Source organism: Leucoraja erinacea, unplaced genomic scaffold (genome assembly GCF_028641065.1).
Source record: "Leucoraja erinacea ecotype New England unplaced genomic scaffold, Leri_hhj_1 Leri_1278S, whole genome shotgun sequence".
In the NCBI taxonomy this organism is placed as follows: domain Eukaryota; kingdom Metazoa; phylum Chordata; class Chondrichthyes; order Rajiformes; family Rajidae; genus Leucoraja; species Leucoraja erinaceus.
The window spans coordinates 1-17,973 of record NW_026575537.1 but is presented as its reverse complement, the minus strand read 5'-3'; the positions used below and the strand labels follow the sequence as shown (position 1 = coordinate 17,973).

The window sequence follows — 17,973 nt, the reverse complement described above, 5'->3', positions numbered from 1 at the left end:
AGAGCACACAAGTCAAACAGTGAGAAGTGAATGTTTGAAAGTTGCAGTTTTTGGTCAAAGGAAATCTAAGGCTATTCACATGAAATTCTGCAGCGTTATGTAACTAACCCACAAACAACACTTTTCCCCACTTTCCTCATCAACTCGCAGCCACCTCTCCTTCTCCATTTCCTTCTCCCTCCCCTTCCAACTACATATATTATGCTGCTTCATAAGGAAGAGCATATGGCGGTTCCTCGTTAGTATAGTGGTTAGTATCCCCGCCTGTCACGAGGGAGACCGGGGTTCAATTCCCCGACGGGGAGAAAATTCTCGTGGTTCTAAATTTAATTGGATATCCAAGGCGTATTTTGCACATCTTTGTTTATCAATGGTGACAGCTTCAAATATGCTTTTGCTCAATTGATCGGCTTCTTGAATATTCCGAATTAACATAATACATACAGTACATGAGCTCAGAAACAGGCCCTTCGGCCCACAATATCAGTATCTAACATAATGGCAAATTAATGTAATCTACTCTGAAGAAGGGTGTCAACCCGAAACGTCACCAGCGATGCTGCCTGTCCCGCAGTGTTACTTCAGCTTTTGTGTCTATCATTTTTAATCAATTTAATCTAATTTACTTGCCCACTTTTTGATCTCTACCCCCCCCCCCCCCCCCAATCCAATTTTGTACAGTGTATTTTTGAAATATTCTTAAATGACACTAACGTATCTGCTTCCTCCACCACTCCTAGCAGCGCATTCCAGGCACCCAGCTCTCTCCGTCCCACACATCTCCTTTACCGCTCCCACGTCTCAAGGTATGGCCTCAAGTGATTGAGATTTCCACCCCGGGATAAAGATTCTCAGTGTACTCTGTCTATATCTCTCAAAACATTATATACCTCTGGTCTCAATTTCTGATGTACCACAGAAAACAATTCCAGTCTGTCAAGCCTCACTTTGTAGCTACTAGCTCCTATCCCATGCATGGCAGACAGGTTTTCATTCTGTTAAACCTCTTCTGCACCATCTCCAAAGCCTCCACACCCTTCCTGTAATAGGAAGAACAGAATTGAATGCTAGACTCCAAATGCAGATTAACAAAAGTCAGAGAGAGCTGCATCGTGACATCCCGGTTTGGAGAACCGTGAGGCCCCTCTGACCCTGATCCACTGGTGGGAAATGACCCCCGGGGGTAAATTTGTTGATTCTGGAACTTAAAGTAATAATGTTAAAACAGTAATGAAAAATCTCCCCTTTGCTTTAGAAGGGTAGATGTGTAAACTCAATTATTGAACAAATCAGGGTGAGGGTAAATTTACTTACGAAACGTTGACTGGGGTAAACGGGACGAAAAAGGTTGGGAACCCCTGCTCTAATAATGAAACATCTTAAATAAATCTAAAGTAATTCCTAAGAACACAGCAAGTATGATAGTTGATGTCTCTAATTTCAGGTAACCCTTGCATTCCCTCTTTCCCCCCGTCCCTCTTTCACCCCAGTCGTTTTGATAGTTTCACTGTTCTTATCCCTTCGTTTTCACCTCTTCCTCAGTCAACAATGGACCATTGTGGGCTCTTTTGTCATCAGAGTAATCTCTGCTTTGTCTCGTAACTTTTCATACCTCTAGTTACTTACATCCCTGAATCTCAGTTTGAAGTACTGTCTCGATCCGAAACGTCGCCTATTCATTTTGTTCCAGAGATGCTACCGGGCCCGCTGAGTTACTCCAGCATTTTGTGTCTCTCTCCGGTGTAAAGCAGCATCTGCTGTTCCATCCTAAACACAATAATTGCTGTCATCTCTCTCAGCACCCCGGCTTTCAAATATCTGTCTGTCACTTTCACCACGGACCCCTTCTGCATCTGGTGATTCCTTCCCAGCGCGCTATCGCCAGCACCCATAAGTATGATTTACCAGCTGCCCTGCAGTGCCTGCATAAATTCGACTATCTTTACCATCTTTTGATTTCAATGTAAAGATCCGCATGCATTGGATATAATTGATTTGATTGACCGTGTACCTTCAAATGGCCTTGTAATCGTCAGTATGCAGGCACATAAGATCACTGGCACAGAAACTTCTTATCAGCTGGGTGGCATTGTGAACTGCGAGGAGGGTGATATGAGGATGCAGGGCGCTTGGACAAGTTGTGTGTGTGGGCAGGCGCACAGCAGATACAGTTTAATGTAGATAAATATGAGATTATACACTTTGATGGCGAAAACAGGACGTTAGATTATTATCTAAACGGTGTCAAGTCGTTGTTCATCAGTCACTGAAAGTTAGCATGCAGGTACAGCAGACAGTGAAGAAAGCGAATGGCATGTTGGCTTTCATAACAAGAGGAGTTGAGTATTGGAGCAAATAGGTCCTTCTGCAGTTGTACAGGCCCCCTGTAGACCGCGCCTGGAGTATTGTATGCAGTTTTGGTCTCCAAACTTGATCACATTGAAAGGCGGTGCTGGCTCGAATGGCCGAATGGCCTACTCATGCACCTATTGTCTATTGTCCATTGTCTATTCGTGCTATTGAGGGAGTGCAACGTAGTTTCACCATGTTAAATGCCAGGACGGCGGGACTTTCATATGTTGATAGATTCGAGCGGCTGGGGTTGTTTGTACTTTGGAATTTAGAAGGATTACATAGAAACATAGAAATTAGGTGCAGGAGTAGGCTATTCGGCCCTTCGAGCCTGCACCGCCATTCAATATGATCAGGGCTGATCATCCAACTCAGTATCCCGTACCTGCCTTCTCTCCAGACCCCCTGATCCCCTTAGCCACAAGGGCCTTAACTCCCTCTTAAATATAGCCAATGAACTGGCCTCAACTACCCTCTGTGGCAGAGTTCCAGAGATTCACCACTCTCTGTGTGATTAGAGGAGATCTTATTGAAACATATATTATTAAGGGTTTAGACACGCAAGAAACATGTTCCCAATGTTGGAGGAATCCAGACACAGGAGCCATATTTTAAGAATAATTTAGAACGAATATGAGGAAAAAACATTTTCACAAAGAGAGTTGTGAGTTTGTGGAATTCCCTGCCTCAGAGGGCGATGGAGGCTGGTTCTCTGGATACTTTCAAGAGAGAGATATAAAGCTCTTAGGGAGAACGGAGTTAAGCGATATGGTGAGAAGGCAGGAATGGGGTACTGATTGGGGATGATCAGCCATGATCACATTGAATGGTGGTACTGGCTCGAAGGGCCGAATGACCTATTCCTGCACCTATTGTCTATTGTCCATTGCCAATTGTACATACAATGGCACGCAGAATGCTTACTTGGAGTAGCGTAATAAACCTAAAAAGAAGGTTTGCAGTTGACACGAAGGTTGCGGGGATCATAGATTGCGTGTAAGAGTATCAAGGTTCACAGTGAGATATAGATCAGTTACAGAATTGAATCAATGAACGAAAGAATGATACTTTATTGTCAAACGTACCCACGGTACAGGTGCAGTGAAATACTTTGTGTTGCATACAACCTATGCAGTACGCAATTGTCTCCACGTGTTGGCGCCGACAATGTTACAAAACTATCCAACAGTCTTATCCTTTGCCTGTTGGTCACCGAAATTAGACCAAATGCTGGAGAAACACAGCGGGTGAGGCAGAATCTATGGAGAGAAGGATTGGCGACGTTTCGGGTCGAGGCCCTTCTTCAGAATCAGACCAGTATCTTTGCTTCAGACTGATGTGGGGGCGGGAAAAAGAAAGGAAGAGACGGAGACAGTCGGCTTGTGGGAGAGCTGGGAAGGGGAGGGGAACGAGGGAGAAAGCAAGGACTATCTGAAATTGGAGGTCAATGTTCGTACCGCTGGGGTATAAACTACCCAAGCGAAATATGAGGTGCTGTTCTTCCAATCACTCTGGCATTGGCGGAGGCCCACGACAGAAAGGTCGGATTCAGAATGGGAGGGGCAATTGAAGTGCTGAACCGCCGGGAGATCAGGTTGGTGGGTTGGGCGCCCTCAGCCATTGTCGTTTTATTTCACGATAAAGAAAACACAACTTGCAGTTAATTGTCTCCAATAAATGTAGCCAAAGGGTTTGAAAGGTATAAAATCCTTAGATCCCCAAGAAGGCAGAGTATTCCTGAACTATTCGCTGGCTAGACATATGTTTGCTATTGATAATGGTTAAAGAAAGTGTGACCCAACGTGGGGCTCGAACCCACGACCCTGAGATTAAGAGTCTCATGCTCTACCGACTGAGCTAGCCGGGCATTGCTCTGAGAATTTAAATGTCAAATGTCATGAGAATCATCGTCTCCAAACACCAAGGATCTACCTCTGGTAAGAATGTTTGTCTGCGGGTGAAAGATAATCACAAGGGAGACGTTAATTAAACTTTCGTTCGGCCCAAGCGGAACATCTCACACTTTCCCCGTTTAAATGTTATCGTCCATTCCTCTCCCATTTATGTAGCTACATCCCACCATGCACGAAACAGCCCCGTTCTGAAGGGTGAGCTACACGGACAATTTATTTTCCGACGGCACGTCTGTGGTATTTGAGTGGAAACCGGGGTACATGCTGGAAATTCAATGTCACGTGCAGGCAGAAAGACCGTCAAAGAACACCGGAGGTTGAACCTTGATTGAGCGGCACTGACGGCTGCATCACGTGCAAAAGCATTGGAATAAATCATACATCTAGGAACGTTGATTTAAATTTTAAAGTCATAAATACCATTGCCGAAACCCGGGATTGAACCAGGGACGTTTAGAGGTTCAGTCTAACGCTCTCCCAACTGAGCTATTTCGGCTACTTTACCACTGCAGAACGAAACTCAGTTCACTTTAAACTCATGAATCCGGCCATAGTCGTTCACCTAATTCTGCGCCTATTTTATATAACGCACCGTGTTCATCAGATGTGGTAATCCCGCTGCTGAACATTTTTGTCATTTCGGAATACAGATCCCACCAGACAAGAGAAACAGAGAATTCTCGCCAACTTCCACCTCAGTCCTTGACCGATGAAGACTGTGGCCAGGTCACTGAACCACACGCCCTGTAAACGTTTCAACTCCAGGCACAGAGGCGGAACAGAGGAGGTGTTCCCATTTGTCTTATCGATACTCAAATCCCAGATCACAACTTATTAAAACAGAACAGAAGCACAGTGATCGGAGGAGGTCTTTCGGCCCTGGAATATGTTCCGTCGAAAGTATGCGCAATCATTGAATGTCACCTGTGACACCTTTCTAGCCCATCACTATCCCGCGCAACGTGGTCACAAACAATGTGTGTAGCAAAGTTCTGCAGATCTGAATAAGGGGCACGACTCGAATCGTGACGTCACCCATTCCTTCTCTCCAGAGATGCGGCCTGTCCTGCTGAGTTAATCCAGCGTTTTATTTTTAATTGTCTACTATATCGACTTAACGATTAAATTTAAAGGTAGATAACAAAGTCCGATTAAAGATAGTTGAAAGAAGGTCTCCAATGAGATGGATGAAAGGTCATGACCGCTCTACAGCTGGTGAGAGGACGGACCAGTTGCCTTAAAACAGCTCTGATATATCATCTACACATTCCTTGTCGAAGTAATTCCTAACTTCGCACCTGAATGACCGTCGCGGTGAGTTTTATTGAAGCACAACAATGGACTCCGCATTCAATTAAACATGTCTCTAGTTGATGCAGGAAAATGTACCCGATGTTGGGGGAGTCCAGAACACGGGGACATTGTTTAACAATAAGTGGTAGGCCATTGTGGACTGAGATGAGGGAAAACATTTTAACCCAGAGAGTTGTGAATCTGTGGATTTCTCTGCCACAGAAGGCAGTGGAGGTCAAATCACTGGATGTTTACAAGAGAAAGTTAGATTTAGCTCTTTGGGCCAAAGGAATCAAGGAATGTGGGGAAAATTCGGGAACGGGATACTCATGTTGGATGATCAGGCATGATTAAAGAGAATGACAGTACTGGCTCGAAGGGCCGAATAGCCTGCTCCTGCACGTATTTTTCTATGTTTCTACGTTTTTCTACGAGTCTACGTTTGGTCTCACTGATGTAAATGAGCCCACATTGGGAACAGCAGATGCAGTTAATGTGGTTCATGGAGGTACATGTGAACCTTTGTCTCACCTGGAGGGTCTGCTGAAAACAATACTTGAAACACTAACCACAGAGCTGTCACGGAGTTGAGCGCTCTCAGCCGTTGCCGTTTTATGTAACGATAAAGAAAACCCATCTCCCAGTTAATCCGTGGGGAGGGTATTTTGAGAGGTGGGGACACCCCCCCCCCCCCCCCGCATGATTTGTGACCTGGACATTACTGTCAGCCCCAGGTCGGCTCGCCTGCCCCACACTCCGAAGACGTGCAGGTTTGTAGGATAAGTGCTTCGATAAATTGTACATTGTCCCTAGTGTGTCGGATTGTGCTAGTGTCCGGGGTGATTGCTGGTGGGCGCGGACACGGTGGGACAAATGACCTGCAGCGCCCAGCTCGGCACGCCTGCCCCCGGACTGGCTGAAGTGCCCCGGTCAGCTCGCTTGCCCGAGGTCTGGCTTTAGCGCCTAGGTTTCCTGCGTGCCCCGTGACTGGCAGTGGCGCCCATGTCGGCTGGGAGGCCTGGTTGTAGCGCACCGGTCGCCTACGTGACCCGGGAATGGCTGCAGTTCCCAGTTCGCGAAACCGAATTGAAAACAAAAAATCGTCTGCGGGCCGGATGAATTTAAGTTGCAGGCCGGAGGTTGCCGATCCCTGTCCTACCCCCACCCCCCCGTTTCAAAACCGATTTCCGCCTATGCCTGGTGTCCCTGGATGGTGTCAAGAGAGGAGGAATAGCGACACGTGTTACATCTACTACGGTTGCTGGGAATGGAATAGGAAGGGGATGGTTTAATGCATTATTTCATACAGCTCAGCAAGACTATCTCCGTACATGTGCATACTCACCCTAGTCAGTACTCTATACACAGAACAACCCACTGTGTCCACTGCAAGAAGTGCCATGTTGGCGCCATTTTACAGTCGCAGCTGCAGCTGGCGACACGGGCCCGTTGCAGCCGTCACCTCCATTCCGGTTGTCCCGTAATCCGGTATCACTCACCACATCTGCCCTCTTCAGCCATAGTTCCCCCGAGGGGCACCTCCCGCAGCCGACATAGAGGGCGCTGAAGGTAAGACCACTCGGTTCTGCCCCACCTTGAGGTGGGTGGGAAGAGATGTGTGAATTGTGGATGGAGCAGTCCGTGGGGAAGGCGGAAAGGGGTGGAGATGAGAAGATGTGATTAGTGGTGGCATCCCTCAGGAGGTGACGGAAATGGCGGAGGATAATGTCTTGGATACAAGTCTGGTGGGATGAAATGTGAGGATCTTGGGAACTGTCCTTGTTGCGACTGGGCGAACAGAAAGCAAGAGCAGAACTGCGGGACACTGAGGTGTGAGGCTCTCCTCTATGAAAGAAGAGGAAAACCACCGTTCCTTGAATAAGGAAATATCACCCATCCGAATATGGGACACCTCCTTGGTCCCATCTCCATCCCTTTCTGCAGATACCGTTTTCTCCGCAACTCCCTGGTGAACACGCTTCACACCCAAACCTCCCTCTTCCCAGTTACTTGCCCCTGCATCTGCAGGAGATGCAACACCAATCCCAATGCCCCCCCACCCACTCATCACCACCTCGATTCCGTCCAAGGACCCCGACAGTCTTTTCAGTTGCGGCAGAGACCCATTCCTCTCCAGAGACAGTGTCTGTCCCACTGAGTTACTCCACTTTGTTGTGCTAATCTCCCTCTCCCCTGGCATCAAGCTGAACAAGAGACTCGACCCGAAACGTCACCCATTCCTTCTCTCCAGAGATGCAGCCTGTCCTGCTGAGTTACTCCAGCTTTTATTCTTAATTGTCTACTTATATCGGGTTGTTACTTGCGAACAAGGCAATAAGACGAATTCCTTGTATGTTTACATACATGGCTTAGCAAATTCATTCAATTCAATTCATTTTGTGTCTATCTCCGGGGGTGCAACGGGCGAGTCTCAGCCGGGAGAACAGTCTTGCTGATCGCCGTCACTCTTTAGCGGGCAGATTCTTTAGCCGCTGAATTTAGATTGAAGTGTGATCGGAAGATCGGACCGAATGTATGTGGGATAGACACAGAGCGAGATAAACAGAACGTCGGCGTGGGTGCATTTTTGAGAATTTAAGTATAAGTTTTTTTTGCCGTTATTAAGCCATAACTATGTAGACATTTTTGAAACGCAGTCAGCTTACATCCGTCTTCCATTGATCCGAAGATAATCAGTTCTGTATTGAGGGTCAATTTTATTTTAAATTGACAGCTTGGTTTTCGAGTAATATAATCTATGTTAAATTTTTAATTGAACTAAGTTATGTCTAACATTAATCGAGCATTTATAATTTAGATAATTGAAAATAATTTCCTGCAAAAACCTCTGGAACGGTGTATCCGTACGGGCAGACAGCAAAGCCCGCAAAACAACCGGATGGGGCAGTGAGTAAGAAACGAAAAAAGAAAGATGGAGAAAAATGGAAGATGTGAACGTGGGAAAAGAAAGCAAAGCCTGCAAACGGCGTGAGGTGAGAGATAAAAACAACGAAATTAGCACAAAGGAGCACACACGCTAAGAATGTTTCTGTCAGAGCAGAGTGGCGCAGCGGAAGCGTGCTGGGCCCATAACCCAGAGGTCGATGGATCGAAACCATCCTCTGCTATTCTATCAATGGATACTTTTGAGAAAATACCGTCCGTTCACACGCGTGCACAACACATATTTCGTTTCATTCGGGGAAATACCTATTTCAACAAAAGGCTTGGCCTCGTTGCATCATTTGAAGAGTTTTATTGGATAATCGGTGGGTGACACCACAGTCCCCGTTGTGCTCGGCCGTTGACCAATTTATATTACCAATCTATATTAGTGCCCTGGGATGGTTCAGGTCCTATCTGGCAGACAGAACCATGTGTGTTAGCCTTGCTGGGTTTGAATCCTCTCCTGCTCCCCTGTCATATGGGGTTCCACAGGGTTCGATTCTGGGGGCCCTGCTTTTCTCGCTGTACATACTTCCTCTGGGTTCCATCCTTAGAAAGCATGGCATCTCTTTCCATTGTTATGCAGATGATACCCAGCTTTATTTGCCGCTGAGGAGGGAAGACGCCTTTTCTGTAAAATCACTTTTGACTTGTATTGATGACATTAAGTCCTGGATGGCCCTGAACTTTCTAGGATTTAATGAAAAGAAGACAGAGGTGATTTTATTTGATCCCAATGGCTGCCGTGAACCTCCATTTGTTGATTTAGGTCCATTGTCACGGTACGTGAAGCCAACAGTTCTGAACCTGGGTTTTAGGATGGACAGTGACTTTAAATTAGATCGCCAAATATGCTCGGTGGTTAAGTCCAGCTTCTTTCACTTAAGGAAGCTGGCGAAGGTGAAGCCCATTCTCGAGCGGCAGCATTTTGAAACAGTAATCCATGCCTTTATTACATCTAGGCTGGATTACTGTAACGCGCTCTATTTTGGAGTTGCTCGTTCTTCACTGGCTCGTCTCCAGTTGGTTCAGAATGCTGCTGCTCGCCTTTTAACTGGGACTCGAAAGAGGGAGCACATATCACCAATTCTGGCCTCCCTCCACTGTCTCCCGGTGCACTTTCGAGTTCATTTTAAGATACTGTTATTTGTTTTTAAATCTCTGAATGGGCTCGCCCCGCCTTACCTCTCTGAGCTGATGCACCCATACGCTCCTGCCCGGTCCCTCAGGTCGGCTGGACAGCTGCTCCTGGAGGTACCGAGGTCTAATCGGAGGCTCAGAGGGGATAGAGCCTTCTCTGTTGCTGCTCCAGCATTCTGGAACACCCTGCCGTAGCACATCAGACAGGCCGCCTCACTGTCCATCTTCAAATCCAGTGTTAAAACACATTTGTACTCCCTGGCTTTTGACCAAGCCTGAGACTTTGCTTCTGTTTTTATTGTTTTTAATGTTTCTTTATTTTACATGTCTTTTCCTACTATTTCTTTTCATTGTTATTATTGGTGTGTATTAACTTTTTTGTCAATGATTAGTGATGTACAGCACTTTGTTGCAACTATGATTGTTTTTAAATTGCTCTATAAATAAAATTATTATTATTATTATTCTTAAAGTCTGATCTTGATCGCTTTTGGCTCGCTGTGGTATGATTTCCGAACGGCGCCACCTACGGCCGTCATTTTAGCCCACATCGCTCAGAACCCCCCTCCGCCTTCCTGGACCGGAGAATTTTTCTTATCGATGAAAAATCAGAGATATATTAATGTTTTTGAATAATTTGCTATTCTCTCTGCTGCCCCTGCTGGAGGCAAAGGGAGGGACTACAAAACCAGGAAGTAGTGTGCCTCACTGAGTCTCTGCAAGATGGAGGAAGCCAGTGGGTCACGTCTCTCTGAGCTCTGAATAACACTGAACACATGTCTACTCAACTGTGAGTGCCCTTAATGTGGTTAGAAAATGAAAATATGGTTGGTTTCAAGTAAAAAGGCACTGCCTGCAAATGGTTGTTTTGGGGGTTTAGGTTGAAGTAAAAAGGCACTGCCTGCAAATGGTTGTTTGGGGTGTTTGGGTTGAAGTGCAAAGGCATTGCCTGCAAATGGTTGTTTGGGGGGGGGGGGGGGTTGGGTTGAAGTGAAAAGGCATTGCCTGCACATGGTTGTTTGTCTCAACTTCCTGTTTGCACTATATTGATTTTAGATAAAACGCTACCACTTACGGCTGGGATTTTTGGCCATCTTACTCAGTCCCCCTCTGCTCATCAGGTGCAGATGATTCTTCCCATCAATGAAAAACAAAAGTGTTATTAGTGTTTTAAAAATGTTGAGAATCTCTCTCCTGTCAGTCACGCCATGAACGCCACTCCTTTTCCGGTGGGAGGGAGAGGGATTATAAAACCCGGAAGCGTGGGTGTGGCTCAGAGAAGCATGGGGAGGCAAAGGTCACGACTCTGTCTGAGCCGAGAATCAACTGAACACACTGAATGTCTATTGAACTGTGAGTGTGGTGTTTTGTGTGGTTTTATGATGGTTTTTATGGTGGGTTCACCCAGCTTGAAGTAGTATGAAACTGCCTTTGAATGTGGTGGCCTTGCACCCTGGATGAAATGGTATGAAACTACATTTGAATGTGGTGTCGTTGCACCCTACATGAAATAGTATGAAACTGCCCTTGAATTTGGTGGCCTTGCACCCTGCTTAAAGTGGTTGGAAACTGCACTGTAATTCGATGGCCTTGCACCCTGCTTGAAGTGGTAGGAAACCGAACCTGAATATAGTGGCCTTGCAACCTGCTTTAAGTGGTATGAAGCTGCACTTGAATTTTGTGGCGTTGCACCCTGCTTGAAGAGGTATTAAACTTCACTTGAATTTGGTGGCCTTGCACTCTGTTTGAAATGGAATTTCAAGGAATAGCCGTGAGTCAACTGCCAGCCGACCAGCCGTGAGTGAGCTGCCAGCACATCAGGCTTGATGAAATGAGCTGCCACACCAAGAATCTATTTGGCCCACAATGTCCATACTAGCCCTCTGGAAACCAGTAGTCCCTGCAGCCAAAAACACCACCGCTCCAGAACCCCCCCCCCACTGGCCACCAATATTGGAATTGGTGGAGAGGTGGAATATTGCGTCGGGAGTCCAGCCGTCCCGTGTGAACATGGAACCCAACGGGTCCCACTTAGTCTAGTTAATTCATAATACTGTCTGCTGCATGAAACTGCGTTCTGGTCATAAGTGATGGGCGTAGAATTAGGCCATTCGGCACATCAAGTCTACTTCGCCATTCAATTACGGCTGGCCTATCTCTCACCCCAAACCCCATTCACCTGCTTTCTCCTCATAACATCTCCCCATGGTTTAGAACAAGAAATGGTGGAGCCAATGGTTCAGCTCCTGTGTTCTTCATTGGAAATTTGATACAGATATAAACACGTTCATGTTCAGTAGCAGAGAGAGAGTGGGGGAGCGGGGGATGGGTAGAACAAGGGGAGTATCTCTGTTAATGATTGTAGGGTGGTAGTCTACGGGATAGGTGGTGGGAAATGGGATACGCGTGGATAGGCAATATCTGGTCGACATGCAAATAGTGGGCCGAAGGGTTTTTGTTCTGGAGGAAGTCTATGACGGCACTGGGTGTAACAAGGAACTACAGATACTGGTTTAAACCAAAGTTAGACACAAAAAATGCTGCAGTAACTCATTGGAGCCGGCAGTATCCCTGGAGAGAAGGAATGGGTGACGCTTCGGGTCGAGAACATCCTTCAGACTTCCCCATTCAGTCACCCATTCCATCTCTCCAGAGATGCTGCCTGTGCCGCTGATTTACTCCAGCTTTTTGTGTCTATCTTCGGCACTCGGTGTAAACCAGACATAAGGCAGGCCACACGATTCCATCGGCGAGTGGGGAACGGAACCGTCTCCAGTGCAGTGACTCTGTGACTCGAGCACAGTCCCGCTGCTGCTTGTGATAGCAAATACAGAATACGAATCGCAGTTCCGGTTACAGGCGTTTAGAAAATGAAAGCGCCTCTTTATTAAATTATTCAACACGAGCATGAACTTGAATAAGTAACCGGATCGCGGAAGAAGCCGAGAGCACACAAGTCAAACAGTGAGAAGTGAGTGTTTGAAAGTTGCAGATTATTGGTCATGAAAAGCGTTTATGTAACTAAACAAACAACACTCTTCCCCACTTTCTCATCAAGGCTATTTCCTTTCTCCCTCCCCTTTCACATGAAAAAATTCTGCAGCGATTATTCAAGTAACTCAATGTGCCAGATGGCACAGTGAAAAAATTCCCCAACCGCCTACAATAAAAAAAATAAAGAACCCCACTTTAAAACCTCATCAACAAGTTTCGCACTGTGTGGGAAGGCAACCTCTCCTTCTCCATTTCCCCCAGGGCCTCCCCAAGCCCTCCCTCCCCTTCCAAGGCAGGCTCGATCTTATAGCTGACTCGATCGTGATATATGAATATGCTCGCTTCATGACGGAACTGAGACCATTCGAAAGTGGCTATGTGGCGGTAGCCTTCATAGTTAGTATAGTGGTTAGTATCCCCGCCTGTCATGCGGGAGACCGGGGTTCAATTCCCAGATGGAGAGAACATTTTCGTGGTTCTAAACTTAACTGGAAATCCAAGACGTATTTTGCACATCTTTGTTTATAAATGGTGACAGCTTCAAATATGCTTTTGCTGAATTAATCGGTTTATTGAATATTCCGAATTAACATAATATATACAGTACATGAGCTCAGAAACAGGCCCTTCGGCCTACAATATCAGTGTCTAACATAATGCCAAATTAATGTAATCTACTCTGAAGAAGGGTGTCAACCCGAAACGTCACCCATTAATTCTCTCCAGCGATGCTGCCTGTCCCGCTGTGTTACTTCAGCTTTTTGTGTCTATCATCTTCAATCATCTTTAATCTAATTTACTTGCCCACCTATGATCTCTATCCCCCCCAATCCAATTTTATACAGTGCATTTTTGAAATATTCATAAATGACACTAACGTGTCTGCTTCCTCCACCACTCCAAGCAGCGCATTCCAGGCACCCACCTCTCTCCGTCCCACACATCTCCTTTACCGCACTCACGTTAAAGCTATGGCTTCAAGTGATTGAGATTACCACCCTGGGATAAAGATTCTCAGTCTACCCTGTCTATATATATCAAAACTTTATATACCTCTGGTTTCAATTTCTGATGAACCAGAGAAAACAATTCCAGTCTGTCAAGACTCACTTTGTAGCTACTGGGCCCTTTCCCAGGCATGGCAGACAGGTTTTCATTCTGTTAAACCTCTTCTGCACCCTCTCCAAAGCCTCCACACCCTTCCTGTAATAGGGAGAACAGAGTTGAATGCAAGACTCCAAATGCAGATTGACAAAAGTCAGAGAGAGCTGCATCGTGACATCCTGGCTTGGAGAACCGTGAGTCCCCTCTGACCCTGTTATACTGGTGGGAGGTGACCCCCGGGGGTAAATTTGTTGATTCTGCAACTTAAAGTAATAATGTTAAAACAGTATTTTAAAATTTCCCCTTTGTCGGTTGCTTTAGAAGGGTAGATGTCAGATTCAGATTCAGATTCACATTCACATTCAACTTTAATTTTCATTGTCAGTATACAGTACAGAGACAACGAAATGCATTTAGCATCTCCCTGGAAGAGCGACATAGCATATGATTTGAATAAATATTTACATTCTTGTAAACTCAATTATTGAACAAATCAGGGTGACGGTAAATTTACTTACGAAATGTTGACAGCGGTAAACGGGACGAAAAAGGTTGGGAACCCCTGCTCTAATAATGAAACATCTTAAATTATTCTAAAGAAATTCATAAGAACACAGCAAGTATGATAGTTGATGTCTAATTTCAGGTAACCCTTGCATTCCCTCTCTCCCCCTGTCCCTCCCCCAGCCCAGTCGTTTTGATAGTTTCACTGTTCTTATCCCTTCATTTTCACCTCTTCCTCACTCAACAATGGACCATTGTGGGCTCTTTGGTCATCAGAGTAATCTCTGCTTTGTCCCGTAACTTTTCATACCTCTAGTTACTCACATCCCTGAATCTCAGTTTGAAGTACGGTCTCGATCCGAAACGTCGCCTATTCATTTTGTTCCAGAGATGCTACCGGGCCCGCTGAGTTACTCCAGCATTTTATGTCTCTCTTCGGTGTAAACCAGCATCTGCAGCTCCATCCTAAACACAATAATTGCTGTCATCTCTCTCAGCACCACGGCTTACAAATATCTGTCTGTCACGTTCACCACGGACCCCTTCTACATCTGGTGATTCCTTCCCAGCGCGCTATCGCCAGCACCCATAAGTATGATTTACCAGCTGCCCTGTAGTGCCTGCATAAATTCGACTATTTTTAACCTCTTTTGATTTCAATGTAAAGATCCGCATGCATTTGATATAATTGATTTGATTGACCATGTACCGTCAAATGACCTTGTAATCGTCACTATGCAGACACTTAAGATCACTGGCACAGAAACATCGCTGCCCGGTTTAAAGTGTCCGATGAATGGAATTCTCCCTCCGGTAGCGTGTGTCACTGCCTCGCCATCGGGCCCTTACGGCCCAGGACCGGATTTCAATAAATGGCTCTTAACATCATCTTATCCCCTCCCTTATCTGCACCAGTTTTAATGCTTTGGATGCATCGTAATTTCCTCGCACATCTCGGAACATGCCCCCGACATTAGATTCAAAGAAATATAGAAACGTTCACCACAGATACGGGCCCTCATGGCCCACCATGTACATGTCGACATTGACGCCCTCTACGCCAGTGGATTTACCGTTTAGGTCCGTACCCTTCCGTTCTTTTCCAGAGAGTCGTCAGGAATACTTAATTGTCATAAGCATTTGAGAAGGTCCCACATAGGAGAATACTGGGCAAAATTAGAGCACATTGTATTGGTGGCAGGGTGCTGACATGAATAGATAATTGGTTGGCAGACAGGAAACAAATGGTAGGAATTAACGGGTCCCTTTCAGAGTAGCAGGCAGTGACTAGTGGGTAGCCGCTAGGTTGGGTGCTGGGTCCGCAGCTGTTTACAATATATATTAATGATCTGGATGAAGGGATTAATAGTAACATTAGCAAAGTTGCAGATGACACAATGCTGGGTGGCATTGTGAACTGCGAGGAGGGTGATATGAGGATGCAGGGCACCTGGACAAGTTGTGTGTGTGGACAGGCGCACAGCAGGTGCAGTTTAATGTGGATAAATATGAGGTTATACACTTTGATGGCGAAAACAGGACGTTAGATTATTATCTAAACGGTGTCAAGTTGGGAAAAGGGGAAGTGATCTGAGGTCCATGTTCATCAGTCACTGGAAGTTAGCATGCAGGTACAGCAGACAGTGAAGAAAGCGAATGGCATGTTGGCTTTCATAACAAGAGGAGTTGAGTATTGGAGCAAATAGGTCCTTCTGCAGTTGTACAGGGCCCCAGTGAGACCGCGCCTGGAATATTGTATGCATTTTTGGTCTCGAAACTTGATCACATTGAAAGGCGGTGCTGGCTCGAATGGCCGAATGGCTTACTCATGCACCTATTGTCTATTGTCTATTGTCTATTCATGCTATTGAGGGAGTGCAATGTAGTTTCACAAGGTTAAATGCCGGGACGGCGGGACTGTCATATGTTGATAGATTCGAGCGGCTGGGCTTGTTTGTACTTTGGAATTTAGAAGGATTAGAGGAGATCTTATTGAAACATATAAGATTATTAAGGGTTTAAACACGCTAGTGGCAGGATACATGTTCCCAATGTTGGAGGAATCCAGACACAGGAGCCATATTTTAAGAATAATTGGTAAGCCATTTTGAACGAAAATGAGGAAAACATTTTCACAAAGAGAGTTGTGAGTTAGTGGAATTATCTGCCTCAGACGGCGATGGAGGCTGGTTCTCTGGATGCTTTCAAGAGAGAGTCATATACAGCTCTTAGGGAGAACGGAGTTAAGTGATATGGAGAGAAGGCAGGAATGGGGTACTGATTGGGAAGATCAGCCATGATCACATTGAATGGTGGTACTGGCTCGAAGGGCCGAATGGCCTATTCCTGCACCTATTGTCTATTGTCCAGTGCCATATGTGCATACAATGGCACGCAAAATGCTTACTTGGAGTACCGTAATAAACCTGAAAAGACAATACTCAGATAACATCATCGTTATTTGGTGTTTTGCAGAGTTTGATAGCCTGATGAGTGTTGAGAAGAAGCTGTCACGGTAGGGGAACATCGGATTCCCCTACGTTTCAGTCTTATTCGTAAACCACCCCATTAACCAGGTTTGATTGATCACAATAGAGTGTTTCACAGGGATCTATGATCCGCTGTTTATCTATATTACTAAAACTCTGTTCTTTACCTGCGGTTTACCTGTGCTGCGGTTTCCGAGAGTACGCCGCAACCTACGGCCGTCATTGTTGGCCACCTCGCTCAGAGCCCGCCTCCGCCGCGTGTGTGCCGAGGATTTTTCCCGTCGATGAAAATTGACAGAGATATTAATGTTTTACAACATTCCCCATTCGCTCTGCTGCCCCTGCTGCTGGAGGGAGGGGGGGGGGGGGGGACTATATAACCAGGAAGGTGGTGTGCCTCTATCGTCCTCAGCAAAGTGGTGTGCCTCAATCATTCCTCTGCAAGTGGTGTGCCCTCAATCAGAGCTTGAAGTGACACTGGCAATTGGTCTACAGTGAGTACCCTTTATTTGGTTTGACAATGATGTTTGCCGAATCGTTAGCTTCTGGGAAAATACAAACGACTCTGGAAACGGTAGAGTTTCTAAATATTCCTGTAGAGATTTTTCACGTGGAGCGTAGATTCTCGAAAATGTTGAAAAACTCGACAGAAATTAAACTGACGGCCTTGCTCTCTCCCCCGCTCTCTCCCTCTCTCTCCCCCCCTCCTCTACCTCCCTCTCTCCTCTTTTTCCCTCTCTCAACCCTCTCCTCGCCTCTCCACCCATCTCTCACTTCTCCTTCCCCACCGCTTGCTACTCCCAAAGCCCAAGTCCTCACCCCCCCTCCTCTCCTCTCCTCTCCCCCTCTTCTCCCCCCCCCTCTCTCATCCCCTCTCCTCTGCCCCCTCTCCTTCACCCCCTCCTCCCTCCTCCCTCCCATTCTCATCCCCCTCCTCGCCTCGCCCCCCCTCTCCTCCTCTCTCCTTCCTCTCCCCCCCTCTCTCTCCCACCTCACCGCCTAATCCCCCTCCTCTCCCTGAGCCCTCCCCACCTCCATCCTTCCCCCCTCCACTCCTCTCCCCACCACTTCCTATCCGCTCTCCCCTCTCCTCTCACCTCCCCCTCTACCCCCCCCCCTCTACCCCTCTCTCCTCCTCCCTCTCTCTTTCCCGCCCCCCCTCATCCCTCCATTAGCGATGAGGAGGCGGAGAGGGGCAGGGGAGGGGGGGGGGGTAGTTCGTGTGTTGTACGCTGGCA

At 46.5% G+C, this 17,973-nt stretch overlaps 3 non-coding genes across 3 annotated transcripts; 1 reads left to right on the top strand and 2 right to left on the bottom strand.

Annotated features, from left to right (window-relative positions):
• The first annotated feature begins 233 nt into the window (after nt 1–233).
• On the top strand, nt 234–305 carry trnad-guc (transfer RNA aspartic acid (anticodon GUC)). Its single transcript has one exon. It is a non-coding gene; the product is annotated as a tRNA-Asp (tRNA).
• A 3,840-nt stretch (nt 306–4,145) lies between these two features.
• On the bottom strand, nt 4,146–4,219 carry trnak-cuu (transfer RNA lysine (anticodon CUU)). The gene has a single exon. It is a non-coding gene; the product is annotated as a tRNA-Lys (tRNA).
• Nucleotides 4,220–4,688: 469 nt separating this feature from the next.
• trnaf-gaa (transfer RNA phenylalanine (anticodon GAA)) lies at nt 4,689–4,761 on the bottom strand. Its single transcript has one exon. It is a non-coding gene; the product is annotated as a tRNA-Phe (tRNA).
• Nucleotides 4,762–17,973: the final 13,212 nt, after the last annotated feature.